This window comes from Mytilus edulis, unplaced genomic scaffold (assembly GCF_963676685.1).
Source record: "Mytilus edulis unplaced genomic scaffold, xbMytEdul2.2 SCAFFOLD_123, whole genome shotgun sequence".
In the NCBI taxonomy this organism is placed as follows: domain Eukaryota; kingdom Metazoa; phylum Mollusca; class Bivalvia; order Mytilida; family Mytilidae; genus Mytilus; species Mytilus edulis.
The window spans coordinates 51,013-70,400 of NW_027268861.1; the positions used below are offsets into that span (position 1 = coordinate 51,013).

The 19,388-nt window shown below is 41.1% G+C and overlaps 44 non-coding genes across 44 annotated transcripts; all 44 read right to left on the reverse strand.

The window, feature by feature from the left end:
* Nucleotides 1-292: 292 nt before the first annotated feature.
* On the reverse strand, nt 293-364 carry Trnaa-cgc (transfer RNA alanine (anticodon CGC)). Its single transcript has one exon. It is a non-coding gene; the product is annotated as a tRNA-Ala (tRNA).
* Nucleotides 365-547: 183 nt separating this feature from the next.
* On the reverse strand, nt 548-619 carry Trnaa-ugc (transfer RNA alanine (anticodon UGC)). Its single transcript has one exon. It is a non-coding gene; the product is annotated as a tRNA-Ala (tRNA).
* A 395-nt stretch (nt 620-1,014) lies between these two features.
* On the reverse strand, nt 1,015-1,086 carry Trnae-cuc (transfer RNA glutamic acid (anticodon CUC)). The gene has a single exon. It is a non-coding gene; the product is annotated as a tRNA-Glu (tRNA).
* A 533-nt stretch (nt 1,087-1,619) lies between these two features.
* On the reverse strand, nt 1,620-1,691 carry Trnaa-cgc (transfer RNA alanine (anticodon CGC)). The gene has a single exon. It is a non-coding gene; the product is annotated as a tRNA-Ala (tRNA).
* Nucleotides 1,692-1,874: 183 nt separating this feature from the next.
* Trnaa-ugc (transfer RNA alanine (anticodon UGC)) lies at nt 1,875-1,946 on the reverse strand. The gene has a single exon. It is a non-coding gene; the product is annotated as a tRNA-Ala (tRNA).
* Nucleotides 1,947-2,341: 395 nt separating this feature from the next.
* Nucleotides 2,342-2,413, reverse strand: Trnae-cuc (transfer RNA glutamic acid (anticodon CUC)). Its single transcript has one exon. It is a non-coding gene; the product is annotated as a tRNA-Glu (tRNA).
* A 533-nt stretch (nt 2,414-2,946) lies between these two features.
* On the reverse strand, nt 2,947-3,018 carry Trnaa-cgc (transfer RNA alanine (anticodon CGC)). The gene has a single exon. It is a non-coding gene; the product is annotated as a tRNA-Ala (tRNA).
* Nucleotides 3,019-3,201: 183 nt separating this feature from the next.
* Nucleotides 3,202-3,273, reverse strand: Trnaa-ugc (transfer RNA alanine (anticodon UGC)). The gene has a single exon. It is a non-coding gene; the product is annotated as a tRNA-Ala (tRNA).
* A 395-nt stretch (nt 3,274-3,668) lies between these two features.
* Nucleotides 3,669-3,740, reverse strand: Trnae-cuc (transfer RNA glutamic acid (anticodon CUC)). The gene has a single exon. It is a non-coding gene; the product is annotated as a tRNA-Glu (tRNA).
* Nucleotides 3,741-4,273: 533 nt separating this feature from the next.
* Trnaa-cgc (transfer RNA alanine (anticodon CGC)) lies at nt 4,274-4,345 on the reverse strand. The gene has a single exon. It is a non-coding gene; the product is annotated as a tRNA-Ala (tRNA).
* A 183-nt stretch (nt 4,346-4,528) lies between these two features.
* Nucleotides 4,529-4,600, reverse strand: Trnaa-ugc (transfer RNA alanine (anticodon UGC)). Its single transcript has one exon. It is a non-coding gene; the product is annotated as a tRNA-Ala (tRNA).
* A 395-nt stretch (nt 4,601-4,995) lies between these two features.
* Nucleotides 4,996-5,067, reverse strand: Trnae-cuc (transfer RNA glutamic acid (anticodon CUC)). Its single transcript has one exon. It is a non-coding gene; the product is annotated as a tRNA-Glu (tRNA).
* A 533-nt stretch (nt 5,068-5,600) lies between these two features.
* Nucleotides 5,601-5,672, reverse strand: Trnaa-cgc (transfer RNA alanine (anticodon CGC)). Its single transcript has one exon. It is a non-coding gene; the product is annotated as a tRNA-Ala (tRNA).
* A 183-nt stretch (nt 5,673-5,855) lies between these two features.
* On the reverse strand, nt 5,856-5,927 carry Trnaa-ugc (transfer RNA alanine (anticodon UGC)). Its single transcript has one exon. It is a non-coding gene; the product is annotated as a tRNA-Ala (tRNA).
* Nucleotides 5,928-6,322: 395 nt separating this feature from the next.
* On the reverse strand, nt 6,323-6,394 carry Trnae-cuc (transfer RNA glutamic acid (anticodon CUC)). The gene has a single exon. It is a non-coding gene; the product is annotated as a tRNA-Glu (tRNA).
* A 533-nt stretch (nt 6,395-6,927) lies between these two features.
* Nucleotides 6,928-6,999, reverse strand: Trnaa-cgc (transfer RNA alanine (anticodon CGC)). Its single transcript has one exon. It is a non-coding gene; the product is annotated as a tRNA-Ala (tRNA).
* Nucleotides 7,000-7,182: 183 nt separating this feature from the next.
* Trnaa-ugc (transfer RNA alanine (anticodon UGC)) lies at nt 7,183-7,254 on the reverse strand. The gene has a single exon. It is a non-coding gene; the product is annotated as a tRNA-Ala (tRNA).
* A 395-nt stretch (nt 7,255-7,649) lies between these two features.
* Trnae-cuc (transfer RNA glutamic acid (anticodon CUC)) lies at nt 7,650-7,721 on the reverse strand. Its single transcript has one exon. It is a non-coding gene; the product is annotated as a tRNA-Glu (tRNA).
* A 533-nt stretch (nt 7,722-8,254) lies between these two features.
* On the reverse strand, nt 8,255-8,326 carry Trnaa-cgc (transfer RNA alanine (anticodon CGC)). Its single transcript has one exon. It is a non-coding gene; the product is annotated as a tRNA-Ala (tRNA).
* Nucleotides 8,327-8,509: 183 nt separating this feature from the next.
* Nucleotides 8,510-8,581, reverse strand: Trnaa-ugc (transfer RNA alanine (anticodon UGC)). Its single transcript has one exon. It is a non-coding gene; the product is annotated as a tRNA-Ala (tRNA).
* A 395-nt stretch (nt 8,582-8,976) lies between these two features.
* Nucleotides 8,977-9,048, reverse strand: Trnae-cuc (transfer RNA glutamic acid (anticodon CUC)). Its single transcript has one exon. It is a non-coding gene; the product is annotated as a tRNA-Glu (tRNA).
* Nucleotides 9,049-9,581: 533 nt separating this feature from the next.
* Trnaa-cgc (transfer RNA alanine (anticodon CGC)) lies at nt 9,582-9,653 on the reverse strand. Its single transcript has one exon. It is a non-coding gene; the product is annotated as a tRNA-Ala (tRNA).
* Nucleotides 9,654-9,836: 183 nt separating this feature from the next.
* On the reverse strand, nt 9,837-9,908 carry Trnaa-ugc (transfer RNA alanine (anticodon UGC)). The gene has a single exon. It is a non-coding gene; the product is annotated as a tRNA-Ala (tRNA).
* A 395-nt stretch (nt 9,909-10,303) lies between these two features.
* Nucleotides 10,304-10,375, reverse strand: Trnae-cuc (transfer RNA glutamic acid (anticodon CUC)). Its single transcript has one exon. It is a non-coding gene; the product is annotated as a tRNA-Glu (tRNA).
* Nucleotides 10,376-10,908: 533 nt separating this feature from the next.
* On the reverse strand, nt 10,909-10,980 carry Trnaa-cgc (transfer RNA alanine (anticodon CGC)). The gene has a single exon. It is a non-coding gene; the product is annotated as a tRNA-Ala (tRNA).
* Nucleotides 10,981-11,163: 183 nt separating this feature from the next.
* Nucleotides 11,164-11,235, reverse strand: Trnaa-ugc (transfer RNA alanine (anticodon UGC)). Its single transcript has one exon. It is a non-coding gene; the product is annotated as a tRNA-Ala (tRNA).
* Nucleotides 11,236-11,630: 395 nt separating this feature from the next.
* On the reverse strand, nt 11,631-11,702 carry Trnae-cuc (transfer RNA glutamic acid (anticodon CUC)). Its single transcript has one exon. It is a non-coding gene; the product is annotated as a tRNA-Glu (tRNA).
* Nucleotides 11,703-12,235: 533 nt separating this feature from the next.
* Nucleotides 12,236-12,307, reverse strand: Trnaa-cgc (transfer RNA alanine (anticodon CGC)). Its single transcript has one exon. It is a non-coding gene; the product is annotated as a tRNA-Ala (tRNA).
* Nucleotides 12,308-12,490: 183 nt separating this feature from the next.
* On the reverse strand, nt 12,491-12,562 carry Trnaa-ugc (transfer RNA alanine (anticodon UGC)). The gene has a single exon. It is a non-coding gene; the product is annotated as a tRNA-Ala (tRNA).
* A 395-nt stretch (nt 12,563-12,957) lies between these two features.
* On the reverse strand, nt 12,958-13,029 carry Trnae-cuc (transfer RNA glutamic acid (anticodon CUC)). The gene has a single exon. It is a non-coding gene; the product is annotated as a tRNA-Glu (tRNA).
* A 533-nt stretch (nt 13,030-13,562) lies between these two features.
* On the reverse strand, nt 13,563-13,634 carry Trnaa-cgc (transfer RNA alanine (anticodon CGC)). The gene has a single exon. It is a non-coding gene; the product is annotated as a tRNA-Ala (tRNA).
* Nucleotides 13,635-13,817: 183 nt separating this feature from the next.
* Trnaa-ugc (transfer RNA alanine (anticodon UGC)) lies at nt 13,818-13,889 on the reverse strand. Its single transcript has one exon. It is a non-coding gene; the product is annotated as a tRNA-Ala (tRNA).
* A 395-nt stretch (nt 13,890-14,284) lies between these two features.
* Trnae-cuc (transfer RNA glutamic acid (anticodon CUC)) lies at nt 14,285-14,356 on the reverse strand. Its single transcript has one exon. It is a non-coding gene; the product is annotated as a tRNA-Glu (tRNA).
* Nucleotides 14,357-14,889: 533 nt separating this feature from the next.
* Trnaa-cgc (transfer RNA alanine (anticodon CGC)) lies at nt 14,890-14,961 on the reverse strand. The gene has a single exon. It is a non-coding gene; the product is annotated as a tRNA-Ala (tRNA).
* A 183-nt stretch (nt 14,962-15,144) lies between these two features.
* Nucleotides 15,145-15,216, reverse strand: Trnaa-ugc (transfer RNA alanine (anticodon UGC)). Its single transcript has one exon. It is a non-coding gene; the product is annotated as a tRNA-Ala (tRNA).
* A 395-nt stretch (nt 15,217-15,611) lies between these two features.
* Nucleotides 15,612-15,683, reverse strand: Trnae-cuc (transfer RNA glutamic acid (anticodon CUC)). The gene has a single exon. It is a non-coding gene; the product is annotated as a tRNA-Glu (tRNA).
* A 533-nt stretch (nt 15,684-16,216) lies between these two features.
* Trnaa-cgc (transfer RNA alanine (anticodon CGC)) lies at nt 16,217-16,288 on the reverse strand. The gene has a single exon. It is a non-coding gene; the product is annotated as a tRNA-Ala (tRNA).
* Nucleotides 16,289-16,471: 183 nt separating this feature from the next.
* Trnaa-ugc (transfer RNA alanine (anticodon UGC)) lies at nt 16,472-16,543 on the reverse strand. The gene has a single exon. It is a non-coding gene; the product is annotated as a tRNA-Ala (tRNA).
* Nucleotides 16,544-16,938: 395 nt separating this feature from the next.
* Nucleotides 16,939-17,010, reverse strand: Trnae-cuc (transfer RNA glutamic acid (anticodon CUC)). Its single transcript has one exon. It is a non-coding gene; the product is annotated as a tRNA-Glu (tRNA).
* Nucleotides 17,011-17,543: 533 nt separating this feature from the next.
* Nucleotides 17,544-17,615, reverse strand: Trnaa-cgc (transfer RNA alanine (anticodon CGC)). The gene has a single exon. It is a non-coding gene; the product is annotated as a tRNA-Ala (tRNA).
* Nucleotides 17,616-17,798: 183 nt separating this feature from the next.
* On the reverse strand, nt 17,799-17,870 carry Trnaa-ugc (transfer RNA alanine (anticodon UGC)). The gene has a single exon. It is a non-coding gene; the product is annotated as a tRNA-Ala (tRNA).
* Nucleotides 17,871-18,265: 395 nt separating this feature from the next.
* Trnae-cuc (transfer RNA glutamic acid (anticodon CUC)) lies at nt 18,266-18,337 on the reverse strand. Its single transcript has one exon. It is a non-coding gene; the product is annotated as a tRNA-Glu (tRNA).
* Nucleotides 18,338-18,870: 533 nt separating this feature from the next.
* On the reverse strand, nt 18,871-18,942 carry Trnaa-cgc (transfer RNA alanine (anticodon CGC)). The gene has a single exon. It is a non-coding gene; the product is annotated as a tRNA-Ala (tRNA).
* A 183-nt stretch (nt 18,943-19,125) lies between these two features.
* Trnaa-ugc (transfer RNA alanine (anticodon UGC)) lies at nt 19,126-19,197 on the reverse strand. Its single transcript has one exon. It is a non-coding gene; the product is annotated as a tRNA-Ala (tRNA).
* Between the last annotated feature and the right edge of the window lie 191 nt (nt 19,198-19,388).

Here is a 19,388-nt window from a genome sequence, read left to right on the forward strand (position 1 = left end):
ACACACGATAAGTTATAATCCATATAAAATAGTGACACAAGTAAAACCTGTCGGGGAAAGGGAGTGTGGTATTAATTCGGCTTTGCCTGAAATGTTTGAGCGTGCATTTGAGACATGCCTCTAAAGAGTGATTTTGAAATAGTTTAAGTCATCTGAGTGTGCCGAGTTCGCTGTTCAAACAGCACTTATATTCCGTTGCGCTTTCTATGATTTTCAAGGCAAAGCAGCATTGTGTAGGCGAGATTACTTTAATTGATTTCTCGATGCCGATTTTGTCTGCGGCCAAAAAATATGGAGATGCCGGGGATCGAACCCGGGGCCTTTCACATGCGAAGCGAACGCTCTACCACTGAGCTACATCCCCGTCCCTGGATTTTCATCAATATTTCCTTTTCAATTCCGCCTTTTACCGCAGGACAAAGTGTTCATGTAGGTGTCCTAAGAGAGGTCGGAGATGCTCTCTTATATTTTACTGTGCATTTTCACTTGATCGTGCACGAAAGACATAGTTTATGTGGACTCAATGACATTGACAAAAAATTAGGAGTGGAGATGCCGGGGATCGAACCCGGGGCCTTTCACATGCAAAGCGAACGCTCTACCACTGAGCTACATCCCCTTCACAACGATAGAACATTAAATTTAAGTAGTGTATTTTCATACCATGTATATACATGCCACTCTGATTATTAAAATAGTCTTGCACCAAGACGAGATGGTTAACTTTATGTCTCTAACAGTTGTATTGGGATTGAAATTTGTTGAGCAAGTACATTTGTACTTCATTTTCATGTACTGAACCATCAATCAGTCCGCCTCGTTATATATTGAGCCGAAGGAAGACATAAAATATAAAGTATTGGTTTGTAGAAGGAAATCATATGAGTATATATATATGCACGATAGGACAAACATACACCGTTTCTTTCATTGACCACGTACACATAACAGTTGTTTGAAGAATATACCGTTATTAATATCAATATCGATCCGGAGAAAAGGCGCAAAAATATCTTCCCAGACGGGGAATCGAACCCCGGCCGCCGCGGTGAGAGCGCGGAATCCTAACCACTAGACTACCTGGGACTTACTCATAGTGGGGTAACTTAACACATATAAAGAGCAACAATAACAGCAATCATGCCTTTTTGTACGTTACAACGTCATTGGGAATATCAACTGGCGTTAGACAGACTATAGAATGCCAATAGCTCAAGACTGCAAAAGGCGGCGAAATCACCGCGAATAGTCGCTACTGTCGACGCTATATAATAACGCATTGTTTCAGGCTGGAATCATTAACATAAACATTCGATTTGTTAATCTGACACACGATAAGTTATAATCCATATAAAATAGTGACACAAGTAAAACCTGTCGGGGAAAGGGAGTGTGGTATTAATTCGGCTTTGCCTGAAATGTTTGAGCGTGCATTTGAGACATGCCTCTAAAGAGTGATTTTGAAATAGTTTAAGTCATCTGAGTGTGCCGAGTTCGCTGTTCAAACAGCACTTATATTCCGTTGCGCTTTCTATGATTTTCAAGGCAAAGCAGCATTGTGTAGGCGAGATTACTTTAATTGATTTCTCGATGCCGATTTTGTCTGCGGCCAAAAAATATGGAGATGCCGGGGATCGAACCCGGGGCCTTTCACATGCGAAGCGAACGCTCTACCACTGAGCTACATCCCCGTCCCTGGATTTTCATCAATATTTCCTTTTCAATTCCGCCTTTTACCGCAGGACAAAGTGTTCATGTAGGTGTCCTAAGAGAGGTCGGAGATGCTCTCTTATATTTTACTGTGCATTTTCACTTGATCGTGCACGAAAGACATAGTTTATGTGGACTCAATGACATTGACAAAAAATTAGGAGTGGAGATGCCGGGGATCGAACCCGGGGCCTTTCACATGCAAAGCGAACGCTCTACCACTGAGCTACATCCCCTTCACAACGATAGAACATTAAATTTAAGTAGTGTATTTTCATACCATGTATATACATGCCACTCTGATTATTAAAATAGTCTTGCACCAAGACGAGATGGTTAACTTTATGTCTCTAACAGTTGTATTGGGATTGAAATTTGTTGAGCAAGTACATTTGTACTTCATTTTCATGTACTGAACCATCAATCAGTCCGCCTCGTTATATATTGAGCCGAAGGAAGACATAAAATGAAAAGTATTGGTTTGTAGAAGGAAATCATATGAGTATATATATATGCACGATAGGACAAACATACACCGTTTCTTTCATTGACCACGTACACATAACAGTTGTTTGAAGAATATACCGTTATTAATATCAATATCGATCCGGAGAAAAGGCGCAAAAATATCTTCACAGACGGGGAATCGAACCCCGGCCGCCGCGGTGAGAGCGCGGAATCCTAACCACTAGACTACCTGGGACTTACTCATAGTGGGGTAACTTAACACATATAAAGAGCAACAATAACAGCAATCATGCCTTTTTGTACGTTACAACGTCATTGGGAATATCAACTGGCGTTAGACAGACTATAGAATGCCAATAGCTCAAGACTGCAAAAGGCGGCGAAATCACCGCGAATAGTCGCTACTGTCGACGCTATATAATAACGCATTGTTTCAGGCTGGAATCATTAACATAAACATTCGATTTGTTAATCTGACACACGATAAGTTATAATCCATATAAAATAGTGACACAAGTAAAACCTGTCGGGGAAAGGGAGTGTGGTATTAATTCGGCTTTGCCTGAAATGTTTGAGCGTGCATTTGAGACATGCCTCTAAAGAGTGATTTTGAAATAGTTTAAGTCATCTGAGTGTGCCGAGTTCGCTGTTCAAACAGCACTTATATTCCGTTGCGCTTTCTATGATTTTCAAGGCAAAGCAGCATTGTGTAGGCGAGATTACTTTAATTGATTTCTCGATGCCGATTTTGTCTGCGGCCAAAAAATATGGAGATGCCGGGGATCGAACCCGGGGCCTTTCACATGCGAAGCGAACGCTCTACCACTGAGCTACATCCCCGTCCCTGGATTTTCATCAATATTTCCTTTTCAATTCCGCCTTTTACCGCAGGACAAAGTGTTCATGTAGGTGTCCTAAGAGAGGTCGGAGATGCTCTCTTATATTTTACTGTGCATTTTCACTTGATCGTGCACGAAAGACATAGTTTATGTGGACTCAATGACATTGACAAAAAATTAGGAGTGGAGATGCCGGGGATCGAACCCGGGGCCTTTCACATGCAAAGCGAACGCTCTACCACTGAGCTACATCCCCTTCACAACGATAGAACATTAAATTTAAGTAGTGTATTTTCATACCATGTATATACATGCCACTCTGATTATTAAAATAGTCTTGCACCAAGACGAGATGGTTAACTTTATGTCTCTAACAGTTGTATTGGGATTGAAATTTGTTGAGCAAGTACATTTGTACTTCATTTTCATGTACTGAACCATCAATCAGTCCGCCTCGTTATATATTGAGCCGAAGGAAGACATAAAATATAAAGTATTGGTTTGTAGAAGGAAATCATATGAGTATATATATATGCACGATAGGACAAACATACACCGTTTCTTTCATTGACCACGTACACATAACAGTTGTTTGAAGAATATACCGTTATTAATATCAATATCGATCCGGAGAAAAGGCGCAAAAATATCTTCCCAGACGGGGAATCGAACCCCGGCCGCCGCGGTGAGAGCGCGGAATCCTAACCACTAGACTACCTGGGACTTACTCATAGTGGGGTAACTTAACACATATAAAGAGCAACAATAACAGCAATCATGCCTTTTTGTACGTTACAACGTCATTGGGAATATCAACTGGCGTTAGACAGACTATAGAATGCCAATAGCTCAAGACTGCAAAAGGCGGCGAAATCACCGCGAATAGTCGCTACTGTCGACGCTATATAATAACGCATTGTTTCAGGCTGGAATCATTAACATAAACATTCGATTTGTTAATCTGACACACGATAAGTTATAATCCATATAAAATAGTGACACAAGTAAAACCTGTCGGGGAAAGGGAGTGTGGTATTAATTCGGCTTTGCCTGAAATGTTTGAGCGTGCATTTGAGACATGCCTCTAAAGAGTGATTTTGAAATAGTTTAAGTCATCTGAGTGTGCCGAGTTCGCTGTTCAAACAGCACTTATATTCCGTTGCGCTTTCTATGATTTTCAAGGCAAAGCAGCATTGTGTAGGCGAGATTACTTTAATTGATTTCTCGATGCCGATTTTGTCTGCGGCCAAAAAATATGGAGATGCCGGGGATCGAACCCGGGGCCTTTCACATGCGAAGCGAACGCTCTACCACTGAGCTACATCCCCGTCCCTGGATTTTCATCAATATTTCCTTTTCAATTCCGCCTTTTACCGCAGGACAAAGTGTTCATGTAGGTGTCCTAAGAGAGGTCGGAGATGCTCTCTTATATTTTACTGTGCATTTTCACTTGATCGTGCACGAAAGACATAGTTTATGTGGACTCAATGACATTGACAAAAAATTAGGAGTGGAGATGCCGGGGATCGAACCCGGGGCCTTTCACATGCAAAGCGAACGCTCTACCACTGAGCTACATCCCCTTCACAACGATAGAACATTAAATTTAAGTAGTGTATTTTCATACCATGTATATACATGCCACTCTGATTATTAAAATAGTCTTGCACCAAGACGAGATGGTTAACTTTATGTCTCTAACAGTTGTATTGGGATTGAAATTTGTTGAGCAAGTACATTTGTACTTCATTTTCATGTACTGAACCATCAATCAGTCCGCCTCGTTATATATTGAGCCGAAGGAAGACATAAAATATAAAGTATTGGTTTGTAGAAGGAAATCATATGAGTATATATATATGCACGATAGGACAAACATACACCGTTTCTTTCATTGACCACGTACACATAACAGTTGTTTGAAGAATATACCGTTATTAACATCAATATCGATCCGGAGAAAAGGCGCAAAAATATCTTCCCAGACGGGGAATCGAACCCCGGCCGCCGCGGTGAGAGCGCGGAATCCTAACCACTAGACTACCTGGGACTTACTCATAGTGGGGTAACTTAACACATATAAAGAGCAACAATAACAGCAATCATGCCTTTTTGTACGTTACAACGTCATTGGGAATATCAACTGGCGTTAGACAGACTATAGAATGCCAATAGCTCAAGACTGCAAAAGGCGGCGAAATCACCGCGAATAGTCGCTACTGTCGACGCTATATAATAACGCATTGTTTCAGGCTGGAATCATTAACATAAACATTCGATTTGTTAATCTGACACACGATAAGTTATAATCCATATAAAATAGTGACACAAGTAAAACCTGTCGGGGAAAGGGAGTGTGGTATTAATTCGGCTTTGCCTGAAATGTTTGAGCGTGCATTTGAGACATGCCTCTAAAGAGTGATTTTGAAATAGTTTAAGTCATCTGAGTGTGCCGAGTTCGCTGTTCAAACAGCACTTATATTCCGTTGCGCTTTCTATGATTTTCAAGGCAAAGCAGCATTGTGTAGGCGAGATTACTTTAATTGATTTCTCGATGCCGATTTTGTCTGCGGCCAAAAAATATGGAGATGCCGGGGATCGAACCCGGGGCCTTTCACATGCGAAGCGAACGCTCTACCACTGAGCTACATCCCCGTCCCTGGATTTTCATCAATATTTCCTTTTCAATTCCGCCTTTTACCGCAGGACAAAGTGTTCATGTAGGTGTCCTAAGAGAGGTCGGAGATGCTCTCTTATATTTTACTGTGCATTTTCACTTGATCGTGCACGAAAGACATAGTTTATGTGGACTCAATGACATTGACAAAAAATTAGGAGTGGAGATGCCGGGGATCGAACCCGGGGCCTTTCACATGCAAAGCGAACGCTCTACCACTGAGCTACATCCCCTTCACAACGATAGAACATTAAATTTAAGTAGTGTATTTTCATACCATGTATATACATGCCACTCTGATTATTAAAATAGTCTTGCACCAAGACGAGATGGTTAACTTTATGTCTCTAACAGTTGTATTGGGATTGAAATTTGTTGAGCAAGTACATTTGTACTTCATTTTCATGTACTGAACCATCAATCAGTCCGCCTCGTTATATATTGAGCCGAAGGAAGACATAAAATATAAAGTATTGGTTTGTAGAAGGAAATCATATGAGTATATATATATGCACGATAGGACAAACATACACCGTTTCTTTCATTGACCACGTACACATAACAGTTGTTTGAAGAATATACCGTTATTAATATCAATATCGATCCGGAGAAAAGGCGCAAAAATATCTTCCCAGACGGGGAATCGAACCCCGGCCGCCGCGGTGAGAGCGCGGAATCCTAACCACTAGACTACCTGGGACTTACTCATAGTGGGGTAACTTAACACATATAAAGAGCAACAATAACAGCAATCATGCCTTTTTGTACGTTACAACGTCATTGGGAATATCAACTGGCGTTAGACAGACTATAGAATGCCAATAGCTCAAGACTGCAAAAGGCGGCGAAATCACCGCGAATAGTCGCTACTGTCGACGCTATATAATAACGCATTGTTTCAGGCTGGAATCATTAACATAAACATTCGATTTGTTAATCTGACACACGATAAGTTATAATCCATATAAAATAGTGACACAAGTAAAACCTGTCGGGGAAAGGGAGTGTGGTATTAATTCGGCTTTGCCTGAAATGTTTGAGCGTGCATTTGAGACATGCCTCTAAAGAGTGATTTTGAAATAGTTTAAGTCATCTGAGTGTGCCGAGTTCGCTGTTCAAACAGCACTTATATTCCGTTGCGCTTTCTATGATTTTCAAGGCAAAGCAGCATTGTGTAGGCGAGATTACTTTAATTGATTTCTCGATGCCGATTTTGTCTGCGGCCAAAAAATATGGAGATGCCGGGGATCGAACCCGGGGCCTTTCACATGCGAAGCGAACGCTCTACCACTGAGCTACATCCCCGTCCCTGGATTTTCATCAATATTTCCTTTTCAATTCCGCCTTTTACCGCAGGACAAAGTGTTCATGTAGGTGTCCTAAGAGAGGTCGGAGATGCTCTCTTATATTTTACTGTGCATTTTCACTTGATCGTGCACGAAAGACATAGTTTATGTGGACTCAATGACATTGACAAAAAATTAGGAGTGGAGATGCCGGGGATCGAACCCGGGGCCTTTCACATGCAAAGCGAACGCTCTACCACTGAGCTACATCCCCTTCACAACGATAGAACATTAAATTTAAGTAGTGTATTTTCATACCATGTATATACATGCCACTCTGATTATTAAAATAGTCTTGCACCAAGACGAGATGGTTAACTTTATGTCTCTAACAGTTGTATTGGGATTGAAATTTGTTGAGCAAGTACATTTGTACTTCATTTTCATGTACTGAACCATCAATCAGTCCGCCTCGTTATATATTGAGCCGAAGGAAGACATAAAATATAAAGTATTGGTTTGTAGAAGGAAATCATATGAGTATATATATATGCACGATAGGACAAACATACACCGTTTCTTTCATTGACCACGTACACATAACAGTTGTTTGAAGAATATACCGTTATTAATATCAATATCGATCCGGAGAAAAGGCGCAAAAATATCTTCCCAGACGGGGAATCGAACCCCGGCCGCCGCGGTGAGAGCGCGGAATCCTAACCACTAGACTACCTGGGACTTACTCATAGTGGGGTAACTTAACACATATAAAGAGCAACAATAACAGCAATCATGCCTTTTTGTACGTTACAACGTCATTGGGAATATCAACTGGCGTTAGACAGACTATAGAATGCCAATAGCTCAAGACTGCAAAAGGCGGCGAAATCACCGCGAATAGTCGCTACTGTCGACGCTATATAATAACGCATTGTTTCAGGCTGGAATCATTAACATAAACATTCGATTTGTTAATCTGACACACGATAAGTTATAATCCATATAAAATAGTGACACAAGTAAAACCTGTCGGGGAAAGGGAGTGTGGTATTAATTCGGCTTTGCCTGAAATGTTTGAGCGTGCATTTGAGACATGCCTCTAAAGAGTGATTTTGAAATAGTTTAAGTCATCTGAGTGTGCCGAGTTCGCTGTTCAAACAGCACTTATATTCCGTTGCGCTTTCTATGATTTTCAAGGCAAAGCAGCATTGTGTAGGCGAGATTACTTTAATTGATTTCTCGATGCCGATTTTGTCTGCGGCCAAAAAATATGGAGATGCCGGGGATCGAACCCGGGGCCTTTCACATGCGAAGCGAACGCTCTACCACTGAGCTACATCCCCGTCCCTGGATTTTCATCAATATTTCCTTTTCAATTCCGCCTTTTACCGCAGGACAAAGTGTTCATGTAGGTGTCCTAAGAGAGGTCGGAGATGCTCTCTTATATTTTACTGTGCATTTTCACTTGATCGTGCACGAAAGACATAGTTTATGTGGACTCAATGACATTGACAAAAAATTAGGAGTGGAGATGCCGGGGATCGAACCCGGGGCCTTTCACATGCAAAGCGAACGCTCTACCACTGAGCTACATCCCCTTCACAACGATAGAACATTAAATTTAAGTAGTGTATTTTCATACCATGTATATACATGCCACTCTGATTATTAAAATAGTCTTGCACCAAGACGAGATGGTTAACTTTATGTCTCTAACAGTTGTATTGGGATTGAAATTTGTTGAGCAAGTACATTTGTACTTCATTTTCATGTACTGAACCATCAATCAGTCCGCCTCGTTATATATTGAGCCGAAGGAAGACATAAAATATAAAGTATTGGTTTGTAGAAGGAAATCATATGAGTATATATATATGCACGATAGGACAAACATACACCGTTTCTTTCATTGACCACGTACACATAACAGTTGTTTGAAGAATATACCGTTATTAATATCAATATCGATCCGGAGAAAAGGCGCAAAAATATCTTCCCAGACGGGGAATCGAACCCCGGCCGCCGCGGTGAGAGCGCGGAATCCTAACCACTAGACTACCTGGGACTTACTCATAGTGGGGTAACTTAACACATATAAAGAGCAACAATAACAGCAATCATGCCTTTTTGTACGTTACAACGTCATTGGGAATATCAACTGGCGTTAGACAGACTATAGAATGCCAATAGCTCAAGACTGCAAAAGGCGGCGAAATCACCGCGAATAGTCGCTACTGTCGACGCTATATAATAACGCATTGTTTCAGGCTGGAATCATTAACATAAACATTCGATTTGTTAATCTGACACACGATAAGTTATAATCCATATAAAATAGTGACACAAGTAAAACCTGTCGGGGAAAGGGAGTGTGGTATTAATTCGGCTTTGCCTGAAATGTTTGAGCGTGCATTTGAGACATGCCTCTAAAGAGTGATTTTGAAATAGTTTAAGTCATCTGAGTGTGCCGAGTTCGCTGTTCAAACAGCACTTATATTCCGTTGCGCTTTCTATGATTTTCAAGGCAAAGCAGCATTGTGTAGGCGAGATTACTTTAATTGATTTCTCGATGCCGATTTTGTCTGCGGCCAAAAAATATGGAGATGCCGGGGATCGAACCCGGGGCCTTTCACATGCGAAGCGAACGCTCTACCACTGAGCTACATCCCCGTCCCTGGATTTTCATCAATATTTCCTTTTCAATTCCGCCTTTTACCGCAGGACAAAGTGTTCATGTAGGTGTCCTAAGAGAGGTCGGAGATGCTCTCTTATATTTTACTGTGCATTTTCACTTGATCGTGCACGAAAGACATAGTTTATGTGGACTCAATGACATTGACAAAAAATTAGGAGTGGAGATGCCGGGGATCGAACCCGGGGCCTTTCACATGCAAAGCGAACGCTCTACCACTGAGCTACATCCCCTTCACAACGATAGAACATTAAATTTAAGTAGTGTATTTTCATACCATGTATATACATGCCACTCTGATTATTAAAATAGTCTTGCACCAAGACGAGATGGTTAACTTTATGTCTCTAACAGTTGTATTGGGATTGAAATTTGTTGAGCAAGTACATTTGTACTTCATTTTCATGTACTGAACCATCAATCAGTCCGCCTCGTTATATATTGAGCCGAAGGAAGACATAAAATATAAAGTATTGGTTTGTAGAAGGAAATCATATGAGTATATATATATGCACGATAGGACAAACATACACCGTTTCTTTCATTGACCACGTACACATAACAGTTGTTTGAAGAATATACCGTTATTAATATCAATATCGATCCGGAGAAAAGGCGCAAAAATATCTTCCCAGACGGGGAATCGAACCCCGGCCGCCGCGGTGAGAGCGCGGAATCCTAACCACTAGACTACCTGGGACTTACTCATAGTGGGGTAACTTAACACATATAAAGAGCAACAATAACAGCAATCATGCCTTTTTGTACGTTACAACGTCATTGGGAATATCAACTGGCGTTAGACAGACTATAGAATGCCAATAGCTCAAGACTGCAAAAGGCGGCGAAATCACCGCGAATAGTCGCTACTGTCGACGCTATATAATAACGCATTGTTTCAGGCTGGAATCATTAACATAAACATTCGATTTGTTAATCTGACACACGATAAGTTATAATCCATATAAAATAGTGACACAAGTAAAACCTGTCGGGGAAAGGGAGTGTGGTATTAATTCGGCTTTGCCTGAAATGTTTGAGCGTGCATTTGAGACATGCCTCTAAAGAGTGATTTTGAAATAGTTTAAGTCATCTGAGTGTGCCGAGTTCGCTGTTCAAACAGCACTTATATTCCGTTGCGCTTTCTATGATTTTCAAGGCAAAGCAGCATTGTGTAGGCGAGATTACTTTAATTGATTTCTCGATGCCGATTTTGTCTGCGGCCAAAAAATATGGAGATGCCGGGGATCGAACCCGGGGCCTTTCACATGCGAAGCGAACGCTCTACCACTGAGCTACATCCCCGTCCCTGGATTTTCATCAATATTTCCTTTTCAATTCCGCCTTTTACCGCAGGACAAAGTGTTCATGTAGGTGTCCTAAGAGAGGTCGGAGATGCTCTCTTATATTTTACTGTGCATTTTCACTTGATCGTGCACGAAAGACATAGTTTATGTGGACTCAATGACATTGACAAAAAATTAGGAGTGGAGATGCCGGGGATCGAACCCGGGGCCTTTCACATGCAAAGCGAACGCTCTACCACTGAGCTACATCCCCTTCACAACGATAGAACATTAAATTTAAGTAGTGTATTTTCATACCATGTATATACATGCCACTCTGATTATTAAAATAGTCTTGCACCAAGACGAGATGGTTAACTTTATGTCTCTAACAGTTGTATTGGGATTGAAATTTGTTGAGCAAGTACATTTGTACTTCATTTTCATGTACTGAACCATCAATCAGTCCGCCTCGTTATATATTGAGCCGAAGGAAGACATAAAATATAAAGTATTGGTTTGTAGAAGGAAATCATATGAGTATATATATATGCACGATAGGACAAACATACACCGTTTCTTTCATTGACCACGTACACATAACAGTTGTTTGAAGAATATACCGTTATTAATATCAATATCGATCCGGAGAAAAGGCGCAAAAATATCTTCCCAGACGGGGAATCGAACCCCGGCCGCCGCGGTGAGAGCGCGGAATCCTAACCACTAGACTACCTGGGACTTACTCATAGTGGGGTAACTTAACACATATAAAGAGCAACAATAACAGCAATCATGCCTTTTTGTACGTTACAACGTCATTGGGAATATCAACTGGCGTTAGACAGACTATAGAATGCCAATAGCTCAAGACTGCAAAAGGCGGCGAAATCACCGCGAATAGTCGCTACTGTCGACGCTATATAATAACGCATTGTTTCAGGCTGGAATCATTAACATAAACATTCGATTTGTTAATCTGACACACGATAAGTTATAATCCATATAAAATAGTGACACAAGTAAAACCTGTCGGGGAAAGGGAGTGTGGTATTAATTCGGCTTTGCCTGAAATGTTTGAGCGTGCATTTGAGACATGCCTCTAAAGAGTGATTTTGAAATAGTTTAAGTCATCTGAGTGTGCCGAGTTCGCTGTTCAAACAGCACTTATATTCCGTTGCGCTTTCTATGATTTTCAAGGCAAAGCAGCATTGTGTAGGCGAGATTACTTTAATTGATTTCTCGATGCCGATTTTGTCTGCGGCCAAAAAATATGGAGATGCCGGGGATCGAACCCGGGGCCTTTCACATGCGAAGCGAACGCTCTACCACTGAGCTACATCCCCGTCCCTGGATTTTCATCAATATTTCCTTTTCAATTCCGCCTTTTACCGCAGGACAAAGTGTTCATGTAGGTGTCCTAAGAGAGGTCGGAGATGCTCTCTTATATTTTACTGTGCATTTTCACTTGATCGTGCACGAAAGACATAGTTTATGTGGACTCAATGACATTGACAAAAAATTAGGAGTGGAGATGCCGGGGATCGAACCCGGGGCCTTTCACATGCAAAGCGAACGCTCTACCACTGAGCTACATCCCCTTCACAACGATAGAACATTAAATTTAAGTAGTGTATTTTCATACCATGTATATACATGCCACTCTGATTATTAAAATAGTCTTGCACCAAGACGAGATGGTTAACTTTATGTCTCTAACAGTTGTATTGGGATTGAAATTTGTTGAGCAAGTACATTTGTACTTCATTTTCATGTACTGAACCATCAATCAGTCCGCCTCGTTATATATTGAGCCGAAGGAAGACATAAAATATAAAGTATTGGTTTGTAGAAGGAAATCATATGAGTATATATATATGCACGATAGGACAAACATACACCGTTTCTTTCATTGACCACGTACACATAACAGTTGTTTGAAGAATATACCGTTATTAATATCAATATCGATCCGGAGAAAAGGCGCAAAAATATCTTCCCAGACGGGGAATCGAACCCCGGCCGCCGCGGTGAGAGCGCGGAATCCTAACCACTAGACTACCTGGGACTTACTCATAGTGGGGTAACTTAACACATATAAAGAGCAACAATAACAGCAATCATGCCTTTTTGTACGTTACAACGTCATTGGGAATATCAACTGGCGTTAGACAGACTATAGAATGCCAATAGCTCAAGACTGCAAAAGGCGGCGAAATCACCGCGAATAGTCGCTACTGTCGACGCTATATAATAACGCATTGTTTCAGGCTGGAATCATTAACATAAACATTCGATTTGTTAATCTGACACACGATAAGTTATAATCCATATAAAATAGTGACACAAGTAAAACCTGTCGGGGAAAGGGAGTGTGGTATTAATTCGGCTTTGCCTGAAATGTTTGAGCGTGCATTTGAGACATGCCTCTAAAGAGTGATTTTGAAATAGTTTAAGTCATCTGAGTGTGCCGAGTTCGCTGTTCAAACAGCACTTATATTCCGTTGCGCTTTCTATGATTTTCAAGGCAAAGCAGCATTGTGTAGGCGAGATTACTTTAATTGATTTCTCGATGCCGATTTTGTCTGCGGCCAAAAAATATGGAGATGCCGGGGATCGAACCCGGGGCCTTTCACATGCGAAGCGAACGCTCTACCACTGAGCTACATCCCCGTCCCTGGATTTTCATCAATATTTCCTTTTCAATTCCGCCTTTTACCGCAGGACAAAGTGTTCATGTAGGTGTCCTAAGAGAGGTCGGAGATGCTCTCTTATATTTTACTGTGCATTTTCACTTGATCGTGCACGAAAGACATAGTTTATGTGGACTCAATGACATTGACAAAAAATTAGGAGTGGAGATGCCGGGGATCGAACCCGTGGCCTTTCACATGCAAAGCGAACGCTCTACCACTGAGCTACATCCCCTTCACAACGATAGAACATTAAATTTAAGTAGTGTATTTTCATACCATGTATATACATGCCACTCTGATTATTAAAATAGTCTTGCACCAAGACGAGATGGTTAACTTTATGTCTCTAACAGTTGTATTGGGATTGAAATTTGTTGAGCAAGTACATTTGTACTTCATTTTCATGTACTGAACCATCAATCAGTCCGCCTCGTTATATATTGAGCCGAAGGAAGACATAAAATATAAAGTATTGGTTTGTAGAAGGAAATCATATGAGTATATATATATGCACGATAGGACAAACATACACCGTTTCTTTCATTGACCACGTACACATAACAGTTGTTTGAAGAATATACCGTTATTAATATCAATATCGATCCGGAGAAAAGGCGCAAAAATATCTTCCCAGACGGGGAATCGAACCCCGGCCGCCGCGGTGAGAGCGCGGAATCCTAACCACTAGACTACCTGGGACTTACTCATAGTGGGGTAACTTAACACATATAAAGAGCAACAATAACAGCAATCATGCCTTTTTGTACGTTACAACGTCATTGGGAATATCAACTGGCGTTAGACAGACTATAGAATGCCAATAGCTCAAGACTGCAAAAGGCGGCGAAATCACCGCGAATAGTCGCTACTGTCGACGCTATATAATAACGCATTGTTTCAGGCTGGAATCATTAACATAAACATTCGATTTGTTAATCTGACACACGATAAGTTATAATCCATATAAAATAGTGACACAAGTAAAACCTGTCGGGGAAAGGGAGTGTGGTATTAATTCGGCTTTGCCTGAAATGTTTGAGCGTGCATTTGAGACATGCCTCTAAAGAGTGATTTTGAAATAGTTTAAGTCATCTGAGTGTGCCGAGTTCGCTGTTCAAACAGCACTTATATTCCGTTGCGCTTTCTATGATTTTCAAGGCAAAGCAGCATTGTGTAGGCGAGATTACTTTAATTGATTTCTCGATGCCGATTTTGTCTGCGGCCAAAAAATATGGAGATGCCGGGGATCGAACCCGGGGCCTTTCACATGCGAAGCGAACGCTCTACCACTGAGCTACATCCCCGTCCCTGGATTTTCATCAATATTTCCTTTTCAATTCCGCCTTTTACCGCAGGACAAAGTGTTCATGTAGGTGTCCTAAGAGAGGTCGGAGATGCTCTCTTATATTTTACTGTGCATTTTCACTTGATCGTGCACGAAAGACATAGTTTATGTGGACTCAATGACATTGACAAAAAATTAGGAGTGGAGATGCCGGGGATCGAACCCGGGGCCTTTCACATGCAAAGCGAACGCTCTACCACTGAGCTACATCCCCTTCACAACGATAGAACATTAAATTTAAGTAGTGTATTTTCATACCATGTATATACATGCCACTCTGATTATTAAAATAGTCTTGCACCAAGACGAGATGGTTAACTTTATGTCTCTAACAGTTGTATTGGGATTGAAATTTGTTGAGCAAGTACATTTGTACTTCATTTTCATGTACTGAACCATCAATCAGTCCGCCTCGTTATATATTGAGCCGAAGGAAGACATAAAATATAAAGTATTGGTTTGTAGAAGGAAATCATATGAGTATATATATATGCACGATAGGACAAACATACACCGTTTCTTTCATTGACCACGTACACATAACAGTTGTTTGAAGAATATACCGTTATTAATATCAATATCGATCCGGAGAAAAGGCGCAAAAATATCTTCCCAGACGGGGAATCGAACCCCGGCCGCCGCGGTGAGAGCGCGGAATCCTAACCACTAGACTACCTGGGACTTACTCATAGTGGGGTAACTTAACACATATAAAGAGCAACAATAACAGCAATCATGCCTTTTTGTACGTTACAACGTCATTGGGAATATCAACTGGCGTTAGACAGACTATAGAATGCCAATAGCTCAAGACTGCAAAAGGCGGCGAAATCACCGCGAATAGTCGCTACTGTCGACGCTATATAATAACGCATTGTTTCAGGCTGGAATCATTAACATAAACATTCGATTTGTTAATCTGACACACGATAAGTTATAATCCATATAAAATAGTGACACAAGTAAAACCTGTCGGGGAAAGGGAGTGTGGTATTAATTCGGCTTTGCCTGAAATGTTTGAGCGTGCATTTGAGACATGCCTCTAAAGAGTGATTTTGAAATAGTTTAAGTCATCTGAGTGTGCCGAGTTCGCTGTTCAAACAGCACTTATATTCCGTTGCGCTTTCTATGATTTTCAAGGCAAAGCAGCATTGTGTAGGCGAGATTACTTTAATTGATTTCTCGATGCCGATTTTGTCTGCGGCCAAAAAATATGGAGATGCCGGGGATCGAACCCGGGGCCTTTCACATGCGAAGCGAACGCTCTACCACTGAGCTACATCCCCGTCCCTGGATTTTCATCAATATTTCCTTTTCAATTCCGCCTTTTACCGCAGGACAAAGTGTTCATGTAGGTGTCCTAAGAGAGGTCGGAGATGCTCTCTTATATTTTACTGTGCATTTTCACTTGATCGTGCACGAAAGACATAGTTTATGTGGACTCAATGACATTGACAAAAAATTAGGAGTGGAGATGCCGGGGATCGAACCCGGGGCCTTTCACATGCAAAGCGAACGCTCTACCACTGAGCTACATCCCCTTCACAACGATAGAACATTAAATTTAAGTAGTGTATTTTCATACCATGTATATACATGCCACTCTGATTATTAAAATAGTCTTGCACCAAGACGAGATGGTTAACTTTATGTCTCTAACAGTTGTATTGGGATTGAAATTTGTTGAGCAAGTACATTTGTACTTCATTTTCATGTACTGAACCATCAATCAGTCCGCCTCGTTATATATTGAGCCGAAGGAAGACATAAAATATAAAGTATTGGTTTGTAGAAGGAAATCATATGAGTATATATATATGCACGATAGGACAAACATACACCGTTTCTTTCATTGACCACGTACACATAACAGTTGTTTGAAGAATATACCGTTATTAATATCAATATCGATCCGGAGAAAAGGCGCAAAAATATCTTCCCAGACGGGGAATCGAACCCCGGCCGCCGCGGTGAGAGCGCGGAATCCTAACCACTAGACTACCTGGGACTTACTCATAGTGGGGTAACTTAACACATATAAAGAGCAACAATAACAGCAATCATGCCTTTTTGTACGTTACAACGTCATTGGGAATATCAACTGGCGTTAGACAGACTATAGAATGCCAATAGCTCAAGACTGCAAAAGGCGGCGAAATCACCGCGAATAGTCGCTACTGTCGACGCTATATAATAACGCATTGTTTCAGGCTGGAATCATTAACATAAACATTCGATTTGTTAATCTGACACACGATAAGTTATAATCCATATAAAATAGTGACACAAGTAAAACCTGTCGGGGAAAGGGAGTGTGGTATTAATTCGGCTTTGCCTGAAATGTTTGAGCGTGCATTTGAGACATGCCTCTAAAGAGTGATTTTGAAATAGTTTAAGTCATCTGAGTGTGCCGAGTTCGCTGTTCAAACAGCACTTATATTCCGTTGCGCTTTCTATGATTTTCAAGGCAAAGCAGCATTGTGTAGGCGAGATTACTTTAATTGATTTCTCGATGCCGATTTTGTCTGCGGCCAAAAAATATGGAGATGCCGGGGATCGAACCCGGGGCCTTTCACATGCGAAGCGAACGCTCTACCACTGAGCTACATCCCCGTCCCTGGATTTTCATCAATATTTCCTTTTCAATTCCGCCTTTTACCGCAAGACAAAGTGTTCATGTAGGTGTCCTAAGAGAGGTCGGAGATGCTCTCTTATATTTTACTGTGCATTTTCACTTGATCGTGCACGAAAGACATAGTTTATGTGGACTCAATGACATTGACAAAAAATTAGGAGTGGAGATGCCGGGGATCGAACCCGGGGCCTTTCACATGCAAAGCGAACGCTCTACCACTGAGCTACATCCCCTTCACAACGATAGAACATTAAATTTAAGTAGTGTATTTTCATACCATGTATATACATGCCACTCTGATTATTAAAATAGTCTTGCACCAAGACGAGATGGTTAACTTTATGTCTCTAACAGTTGTATTGGGATTGAAATTTGTTGAGCAAGTACATTTGTACTTCATTTTCATGTACTGAACCATCAATCAGTCCGCCTCGTTATATATTGAGCCGAAGGAAGACATAAAATATAAAGTATTGGTTTGTAGAAGGAAATCATATGAGTATATATATATGCACGATAGGACAAACATACACCGTTTCTTTCATTGACCACGTACACATAACAGTTGTTTGAAGAATATACCGTTATTAATATCAATATCGATCCGGAGAAAAGGCGCAAAAATATCTTCCCAGACGGGGAATCGAACCCCGGCCGCCGCGGTGAGAGCGCGGAATCCTAACCACTAGACTACCTGGGACTTACTCATAGTGGGGTAACTTAACACATATAAAGAGCAACAATAACAGCAATCATGCCTTTTTGTACGTTACAACGTCATTGGGAATATCAACTGGCGTTAGACAGACTATAGAATGCCAATAGCTCAAGACTGCAAAAGGCGGCGAAATCACCGCGAATAGTCGCTACTGTCGACGCTATATAATAACGCATTGTTTCAGGCTGGAATCATTAACATAAACATTCGATTTGTTAATCTGACACACGATAAGTTATAATCCATATAAAATAGTGACACAAGTAAAACCTGTCGGGGAAAGGGAGTGTGGTATTAATTCGGCTTTGCCTGAAATGTTTGAGCGTGCATTTGAGACATGCCTCTAAAGAGTGATTTTGAAATAGTTTAAGTCATCTGAGTGTGCCGAGTTCGCTGTTCAAACAGCACTTATATTCCGTTGCGCTTTCTATGATTTTCAAGGCAAAGCAGCATTGTGTAGGCGAGATTACTTTAATTGATTTCTCGATGCCGATTTTGTCTGCGGCCAAAAAATATGGAGATGCCGGGGATCGAACCCGGGGCCTTTCACATGCGAAGCGAACGCTCTACCACTGAGCTACATCCCCGTCCCTGGATTTTCATCAATATTTCCTTTTCAATTCCGCCTTTTACCGCAGGACAAAGTGTTCATGTAGGTGTCCTAAGAGAGGTCGGAGATGCTCTCTTATATTTTACTGTGCATTTTCACTTGATCGTGCACGAAAGACATAGTTTATGTGGACTCAATGACATTGACAAAAAATTAGGAGTGGAGATGCCGGGGATCGAACCCGGGGCCTTTCACATGCAAAGCGAACGCTCTACCACTGAGCTACATCCCCTTCACAACGATAGAACATTAAATTTAAGTAGTGTATTTTCATACCATGTATATACATGCCACTCTGATTATTAAAATAGTCTTGCACCAAGACGAGATGGTTAACTTTATGTCTCTAACAGTTGTATTGGGATTGAAATTTGTTGAGCAAGTACATTTGTACTTCATTTTCATGTACTGAACCATCAATCA